Here is a 9417-nt window from a genome sequence, read left to right on the forward strand (position 1 = left end):
CACAACCAAGAAATGTAGCCAAAGCAGCTCTACCTAATACATAGAAACAAACACCTGAGACAAAAAAATGAAGAGATAATGAAGGCCCAAATGAAAGAACAGATCAAAACTCTTCAAAACTCCAGAAAAAGAACTAAACAAAATGGAGATAAGCAACCTATCAGATGCAGAGTTCAAAACACTGGTTATAGGGAGGCGCTGGTGTGGCACTCCAGGTTGGTGGTCGCCCTTGGAGCAAAAATCAGCTGACTGGTGGAATCAGGCCCCCTTCGGCCTTCGGTGTCATCTGTTGGTCCGGGCACATGCCTGTGCACAAGAGGAGATGTCGTTGGAACTCCTTGTGAATGCTGGCAGGAGGAACACTGGAGTTGCCTGCCAAAAAATTTCTGAAAAAGAGAAATATGTAGGCTGGGGACCCTGAATCACCTCCCCTAGGATGGACTTTCTGGTTCTCTTCTTGTTCTAATTGGCTTTAGTGCTGATTGGTGGCATTATGATTTGCATCTGCTCAAAAACCCATTATTTGAAAGGCCTGGTCATGAGAAGCGCTCAGGTATTTTCCTATATAATTCCAGAATGCCTTCAGAGAATAATGCTAAGGTTGCTCCATTATCTCTTTCACACATGAAACTACACCTTCATTGTCCTGCACCTCACCTTGCAAGGAATGGTGTATTCTGAATACACCCGGGAAGTATTTGGCTACTGTCAAGACCTGGACTTCTCCTTGTGTTACCTTCTGCTGCCTTACCTGCTGCTGATGGTAAACCTGGTGTTTTTCACTCTGAGTTGTGTGACTGACCCTAGTACCATAACAAAAGCAAATGAATTACTTCTTCAAGTTTATGAATTTGATGAAGTCATGTTCCCAAAGAATGTGAGGTGCTGTACTTGTGATTCAAGGAAGCAAGCACGATCCAAGCACTGCAGTATGTGTAACTGGTGCGTGCACCATTTTGACTATCACTGTGTTTGGGTGAACAACTGCATTGGGGTCTGGAACACCAGGTACTTCCTCATCTACCTCCTGATGTTGACCATGTCTGCAGCCACCATGGCCATTGTGAGCACTGTGTTTCTGGACCAGGTGGTGGTGTTGTCAGACTTGCACCTGGAGACTTATGTTGATGACCTTGGACACTCCCAGGTTATGAACACCATTGTTCTTCTTCGGTACCTGTTCCTGACCTTCCCAAAAATTGTCTTCTTCCTGGGCTTTGTCATCGTGCTTAGCTTCCTCTTGAGAAGCCTTCTGTGCTTTGCTCTATACCTGGCCACCACCAACCAGACTAGGAACAAGTGGTACAGAGGTGACCGGGTCTCGCACCAGCATTGCTCTCGTGTGGCAGGGATCCCATCAGCAGAGCCCCAGGTCTACAAGAACATTCACTCCCACAGGCTTCGGAGCAACCATGGAGAGATCTTTCTACCTGCTGCTGCACATTATGAGAAAAAGAAATGAGAATGGAAAGAGTGTCACTGCCTTTTAAATATAGTGTACATTTATTTATGCAAAAAAACACACTGGTTATAAAGATACTCAAAAAACTTAGTGAGGACCTCAACACCATGAAAAAGATCCAGTCACAAACAAAGGATACACTAATCGAAATAAAGAACAATTTACAAGGAAACAACAGTACAGTGGATGAGGCGGAGATACAAATCAATGACTGGAAACATAAGAAAGCAGAAAACAACCAATCAGAACAAAAAGAATCCAAAAAAGTGAGGATAGTATAAGCAGCCTCTGAGACAATTTCTAGAGATCCAACATTCACATCATAGGGGTACCAAAAGGGGAAGAGAATGAGCAAGAAATTGGAAATCTATTTGAAAAAATAATGAAAGAAAACTTCCCTGTCTTGGTCAAGGGAATAGTAATCCAAGTCTAGGAATCGCAGAGTCCCAAACAAGATGGATGCCCAGAGGCCCACTCCAAGACACATCATAAATAAAATACCAAAGGTATTTTGTGGAGTTTCTAAGGTATCCTAAGGAATTTTCTTTCCTTCCTTCTTTCTTTCTTTCTCTTTAGATAAAGAGACAATCTTAAAAGCAGCAAGAGAGAATCAAGATGGCAAAGGAGTGAGTGGAAGTCACACTGACCTCCTCCCAGGACCATCTGAAATCACAACTAAATTGTGGAGAAATCACCTGGAACAAAAAACTAAACAATAGTGAGAGAGAAGCCTTATAACATCAGACAGAAGAATCAGCTTTAATGAAATCTAACTACCACTTACCCTGGTCTCCAGCAAAGGCGGGAGCAGAGTGGGTTAGGGACGCCTGAGGAGAGACTGGGGAAGGAGACTTCGGGGAGAGAACTGAGACTGTAGCCGGGATCTCAGTGCTGACTCATCCCCCATGTGGCAGCAGCCATCTTGCTCAGGCAGAGGTTACTCCCCTGCGTGGGAGCAGCATCAGAGGACGCAATACCCATGCTCCCAGGTGGGAATTCACCCAGCTCTGCTGCTCTGAGCTGTCTAAGCTGCCTGCTGAATGGCAGCCACAGAGAGTTGATCCCTGGCTAAAGGGGGCACAGAGAGGTCTGGAGACACTTGAGGGGAGATTGGGGATGGAAGCTTTGGAAAGAGAACAGAGAGAGTGGCTGGCAGGATGCCGGTGCTGACTTCTCCTCCATGCAACAGCATTCATCCTGCTCAGGCAGAGGCCACTCCCCTGAGAGGCCGCAGCTTGAGAGAACCAAATAACCCACACCCAGGAGAGACTCAGCCACACCTTGAACTGTCTAATCTGGCCTGCTGAGTGCATGTGACTAGATTAACAGCTGAAGAAGACAGCCACAGACAGTAGACTCCTGGAAGTCTAGAGCAGACTGCCTAAGGTCAACATGTGAGATCATCAGAGGAAGATACAAAAAGAAATAAAAAAAACAGTGGGCTCCTAACATAGGTCACACCACAAAGTCAGGATATCAAGATAGATCAAGTTAAGAAGCAGAAGCAAAAGAGGAGTCTCACAAATAATGGGAAGACAAAGAAATACCCACCACTCAATGTGAAAGGAGGAATCCCCAGAAAGAGAAAAAAATGAAATAGTGACAAGTAAACTATCAGATATTGAGTTCCAAACAAGTGTTCCTAGGAAGCTCAATGAGCTCAGTGAACTGAGAGAGAATTACAAAATGCTACAGGGAAACTATGAGGAAATTACTGCAAACTATATCAGCATGAATAAGGACAGAAAAACTATCAATAAGGGGCAAGAGGAAATGAAGAATACAATTCCTGAATGGAAGAACACAGTAGAAGGAATCAAAAGCAGGCTAGATGAAGCCGAGGACCGAATCAGCGAGCTGGAGGACAAGGTGGAAAAAAAGCTCTCAGAAAGAGCAAGAAATTGAAAAAAGACTCAAAAAGAATGAAGAGGTGTTGAAGGAAATGGAGGACAACCTGAAACATAATAATATCCATATAATAGGGGTACCAGAAGGAGAAGAGGATGAGGAAGGGATAGAGAACCTGTTTCAGAAAATAATGACGGAAAACTTCCCTAATTTGAGGAGAGAAAATGTCACACAAGTCCAGGAAGCACAGAGGATCCCATTCAAGAGGAACCCAATGAGTCCCACTCCAAGACACATCATCATTAAAATGGCAAATTTCAAAGACAAACAGAGAATCCTAAACACAGCAAGGGAGAAAGACATAGTAATATACAAGGGAGCCCTGATATGGCTAGCAGCTGACTTATCAACCGAAACACTGCAAGCCAGAAGGAAGTGGCAAAAAATATTCCAAGTCATGAAAAGCAAAGGCCTGCAATGAAGACTGCTCTACCCAGCAAGGCTCTTCATTAAAGTGGAAGGCGAAGTGAAGAGTTTCCCAGAGGAAAGAAGGCTAAAGGAATACACCTCCACCAAACTAGCATTGCAAGATATGCTAAAAGGGCTGCTTTAAGATGAAGAAAAAGAGCCTATGGATACCCAGTTCCTTTCACAGTTGCCAATGCTTGATATTACCAATATTTTTAATACGTATTAATCTGAATGTGACAATGATGTATTTTAATTGTTCCTTTATTATTTGTTGAAACCAAACCTGGTTTTGTATATTTCTTGCCTTTTTCTATTATTTTAAAAAAAGCTTTAAATGACTTTTTGGTATTCTTTATCCACTTATTGATTAAAGATTTTTAGAATTCTTTTCTCTAAAAGAGAAAAACAAAAAAAGAACGATTAACCCCTTTTTAGATGTGTGACAAATATTTTCCCATTCTATTACTTGTCCTTTAACTTTTTTGTATGTATATTACTATATAGTATTAAATGTTTAATACAGTCATATTGTCAATATTTTACTTTATAGCTTCTGGGGTTGAATATTTTACATCAGGGTAAGAAAAATATTAGTTTGTATTTTCTCCTAAAACTCCTTAGATTCTACATATTGATTTTTAACTCACCTGAATATTTCTTGTATAATGTGTGAAATAGGGCTCTATATTTGTTTTATTTCAAGTAATAGTGGTCCATGCACCTTATTTGTTGAGTAGGCTTTATTTTCCCCATTGATTTGAAATATCAATTTAATCATATATTACATTGTTAGACAGATATATACATTTGTTTCTAGATTGCTCATTATAGTTCCTTGATCTACTTGATTATTTCTGTGTTAGTGTCATGTTGTTTTAATTGCTGAGACTTTATAATGGTTTTAAATTTTTTAATATTTTATAATTGACTTTGACATTTAAAAAAATAGATAAAATCAATCTGCATTTAGAAAAAAAGAGAAAGAAGAAGAAAGAAGGAAAGAAAGAAGGAAAGAAAGATGGAAAGAAGGAAGGAAGGAAGGAAGGAAGGAAGGAAGGAAGGAAGGAAGGAAGGAAGGAAGGAAGGAAAAAGAAAGAAAGAAAGAAAGAAAGAAAGGAAAGAAGGAAAGAAAGAAAGGAAAGAAGAAAGAAAGAAGGAAAGAAAGAAAAGAAAGAAAGGAAGGAAGAAAAGAAAGAAAGAAAGAAAGAAAGAAAGAAAGAAAGAAAGAAAGAAAGAAAGAAAGAAAGAAAGAAAGAAAGAAAGAAAGAGGGAGGGAGGGAGGGAGGGAGGGAGGGAGGGAGGGAGGGAGGGAGGAAGGAAGGAAGGAAGGAAGGAAGAAGGAAGGAAGGAAGGAAGGAAGGAAAGAAGGAAGGAAGGAAGGAAGGGAGGAAGGAAGGAAAAACAGCAAGACAAAAGAAGTTATTTACCTACAACGGAGTTCCCATAAGTCTGGCAGCTAATTTCTCAGAAGAAACTTTGCAGGCTAGAAAGGATTGGCAAGAAATACTCAAAGTGATGAAAGCCAAGATTGCTCTACCCAGCAAAGCTATCATTTAGAATGGAAGGACAGATGAAGAGCTTCCCAGACAGGAATAAACTAAAGGAGTTCATCATCACCAAACCATTATTCTATGAAATATTAAAGGGACTTATTTAATAAGAGAAGATCAAAACTATGAAGAATAAAATGTTAAAAACCCAGAAATCTATCAACAATTGAATCTAAAAAAGCAAACTAAGCAAACAAGAACAGAACCAGAATCATAGATATAGAGAGCATTTTAATTGTTGCCAGAGGAGAGGAAGTTTATGGGGGAATGTGTGAAGAGGTGGGAGGATTAAGAAGTACAAATGGGTATTTACAGAATAACCATGGGGGTGTGAAGTACAGTATAGGAAATAGAGTAGCCAAAGAACTTATACACATGACTCATGGACATATACAATGGTGGGGGGAGTTGTGTGAGGGAGTGGGGTGTGCTGGGCAGAGGGAGGCTAAGGGAAGAAATCAAGACAACTGTAATAGCATAATCAATACAATATAACTAAAAGAGAAAAAAGGAAAGACAGCATTCATGGGTCTGGGTGGGGCCATGAGAATTTCTCTTTCTAACCAGACCCCCAATTCTGAAAAGGCTTGGGACAATGGCATAGTTGTGGCTGGGCTGGAGGGCAAAAGGAGCGGTAGCTTCTCCCAGAATATTCTCCAAAAGTGAGGCCTTCAACAATATTTATGGTGATAGGTTGTAAGATGTTTGAGTTTGTAATAAAAATTTATTAAAGGAAAGCTCAACATCATTAGCCATTAGGGAAATCCAATTCAAAACCACAACTAGATTCCCACTAGTATGGCTATAATCAAAAACAGGTAATAACAAATTTTGACGAGGATGTGGAGAACTTGGATTCTTCGTATACTGCTGATAGGAATGTAAAATTGTGCAGCCACTTTGAAAAACAGTTTGGTAGTTCCTCAAATGGTTAAACATAGACTCATCAGATGTTCGAGCAATTTTACTCTTAGGTATATACCAAACAAAATGAAAATATATGTTCACACAAAAACTTGTACCAGAATGCTCATAGCAGCAGTATTCATAATAGTCAAAAAATGGAAGCAACCAAATTGTCTATCAGATGATGAATGTATGAACATTATACTAAGTGAAAGAAGCCAAACGCAAAAGGCAGTTTAAAACATATGATTCCATTTGCATGAAAAGTCCAGAAAAGGCAATTCAAGAGATAGAATGTAGATTAGTGGTTTCCTGAGGGCTTGGAGGGGTGAAGTGAATGTGGAATGTGGAGTGACCGTTTAATGGTTACAGGTTTCTTTCTGAGGTGATGAAGATGTTCTAAAATTAGATCATAGTGATTGTTGCACAATTATGTGAACATACTAAAAAGATTGAATTGTACAGTTTAAATGTGTAGGTTTTATGAGATATGAATTATATCTCAATAAAATTCTGAAAAAAACAGTAATATTTTAGTTATTAGAGGATATTGTGGTAAAGCAAAGGTTAGTCTGTTCAATATCCATTCATACATCAGTTCTTAGATCAATGAAATTCTCAGCAAAGGTGATCAAGGATGAGACCTTTTTTTTTTTCTTTTTATATCTTGTCAGCTTCCCCAAGCCTAACCCAGCTCAAACCACAGCACCTTTCATATGAATGATGAACTGACCCAGTCTTTTTCAGAAACTGTCTGTTTCACACGGATTTTTAAGTGATAATTGAGTAGTGTATAGAATTAGATGTTTACAATTTTACTCCTCAAATGCTGTGCATATGTTCCATTGTCAGCTTTCCTTTATTTCTTTGGACTCAACATCTGCCATGGAGGGTTCAAGAGATTATTGATGTGCCATCAAGATCCTTCTTCTTTTATTTCCACTTGGGATTTCCCTTTTTTTTTTTTAAATTTCAGGCTCAGCTGTGATTTTTTTCTCCACGTGTCATCCAACATTTCTTTGAATTTATAATGGGAGAAGCCAAATTCTCTGTTACAAGTTGCTTAGATGAAAAGTGTATTGTGCCTTTTTAATGTGTATACTCACCCCAATGTTAGACCCAGTATCACTGATGGAGGACGGGGGTGTTGGAAGGCAGGAGCTTGGAGTATCTAAATGATTGGTCATCTTTCTTCCTTGGGCACTTCTCTAATTTTCTGATATAGAAGTGACAGTACTTCCTGTCAAGATGGCAGCATAGGTAAACATAGATCACCTCCTTGCACAACCACATTAAAATCACAACTAAACTATAGGACAACCATCATTTAGAACTGTTAGAAATTCAGCTAAATGGAAGTCCTACAACTAAGGAATTAAATAAGAATCTACATCAAAACTGGTAGGAGAAGTGGAGATGCAGAATGGGTTGGTCCCACACATATGTGTGGTGGACAAAAAATCAGAAGGGGTATCTCAAGAGAAAGGGATCCCCACATTGGGATCCTCAGCCCTACATTAGGCACCTCAGACCAGGATTCCAGTGCCAGGAAGAAAGTCTCCATGACTTCTGGATGTAAAAACTATCAAGTGTTTAAACTATGGAAGACAGAGACTGCTGGACTCCCAAGCAGTCCCTCTTAAAGGGCCCTCACATGGAGTAACTCGGACTCACTTCCTCTGAGCTCCAGCACCAGAGTAGCAGGTTGAAAGGCATCAGAGATGTATGGAAAGGAACTTGATTATCTGGCATGCACCCAGACAGAAGTGCTGGCAGAGGCCATTGTCCCTCTTCTGAGCTCTCCCCTGACAGAGCCACAGAGCTGGAAGGCGGGTGATATATATGAGACTCCATAAACCTGGCTCATATTGTTTGCCCCATCCTGGTGATTCCCTGAGGCCCTGCCTCACCCAATTTTCAGGCCCACCTAAGCTGTTTCCACTGGTTTTTCCATACGAATGTCTTGTTTTGGCCCATCCTTCATATTTTCCTAAATTCTCTCAAACAAGCAGCATCTGGCTTAAGCGAGCCCCATACCTCTCATTAAGTTGTCCCAGGCCCAGCACTAGCAGCAGATGACCTTGGTTAACAGCTTGACCTCCAAGCCCAGCACAAGTAGCAGCCATCTGCAGATCACTTTGTAGCTAATGCTGTGTGACCCCAGACAGAACACAGGCAGTGGCTGACTTTGGACATGCTAACAGCAAGCAAGACTCAACTACAAGAGGAGGATGTACATGGCCCACACAGTGGATGCACCTTTAGTACCTAGCTTGGATAATAGGGGAAGCTGTGTCATTGGACCCTACAGAACACATACTATATTAAGCCACTCTATCAAGCCTGGGAGATGTTCAAGCTCTAATACATAAAAACAAACACAGGGAGGCTGCCAAAATGAAGAGACAAAGAAACATGGCCCAAATGAAAGAACAGATCAAAACTCCAGGAGAAAAAAGTGGAGATAAGCAATCTATCAGATGCAGAGTTCAAAACTCTGGTTATAAAGATGCTCAAAGATGTTAGTGAGGACCTCAAGAGCATAAAAAAGATCTAGTCAGAAAGGAAGGATACACTAATTGAAATAAAGAACAATTTACACAGACTCAACAGTAAAGTGGATAAAGCCAATAATTTAATCAGTGATTTGGAACATAAGGAAGTAAAAAACAACCAATCAGAACATCAAGACGAAAAAAAAATACAAAAAATGAGGATAGTGTAAGAAGCCTCTGGGACAATTTCAAGTGTTTCAACATTTGCATCATAGGGGTACCAGAAGGAAAAGAGGAAGAACAAGAATTTGGAAACCTATTTGAAAAAATAATGAAAGAAAACTTCCCTAACTTGGTGAAGGAAAGAGACATACAAATCCAGGAAGCACAGAATGTCCCTAACAAGAGGGACCCAAAGAGAACCACTCCAAAACACATCATAATTAAAACGCCAAAGGTTAAAGATAAAGAGAGAATCTTAAAAGCACCAAGAGAAAAGCAGTTAGTTCCATACAAAGAGTTCCATAAGATTGTCAGTTGATTTCTCAAAGAAACTTTGCAGGCTAGAAGGGATTGGCAAGAAATATTCAAAGTGATGAAAAGCAGGGACCTACAGCCAAGATTGTCCTATCCAGCAAAGCTATCATTTTGAATCTAAGGGCAGATAAAGAGCTTCCCAAACAAG

At 40.2% G+C, this 9417-nt stretch overlaps 1 pseudogene; it reads left to right on the forward strand.

Annotated features, from left to right (window-relative positions):
* The first annotated feature begins 322 nt into the window (after positions 1–322).
* Positions 323–1462, forward strand: LOC129076248 (palmitoyltransferase ZDHHC4-like; annotated as a pseudogene).
* Positions 1463–9417: the final 7955 nt, after the last annotated feature.

This window comes from Pteronotus mesoamericanus, unplaced genomic scaffold, assembly GCF_021234165.1.
Source record: "Pteronotus mesoamericanus isolate MK-2021 breed Mesoamerican mustached bat unplaced genomic scaffold, CSHL_Meso_final contig_58, whole genome shotgun sequence".
Lineage (NCBI taxonomy): Eukaryota > Metazoa > Chordata > Mammalia > Chiroptera > Mormoopidae > Pteronotus > Pteronotus mesoamericanus.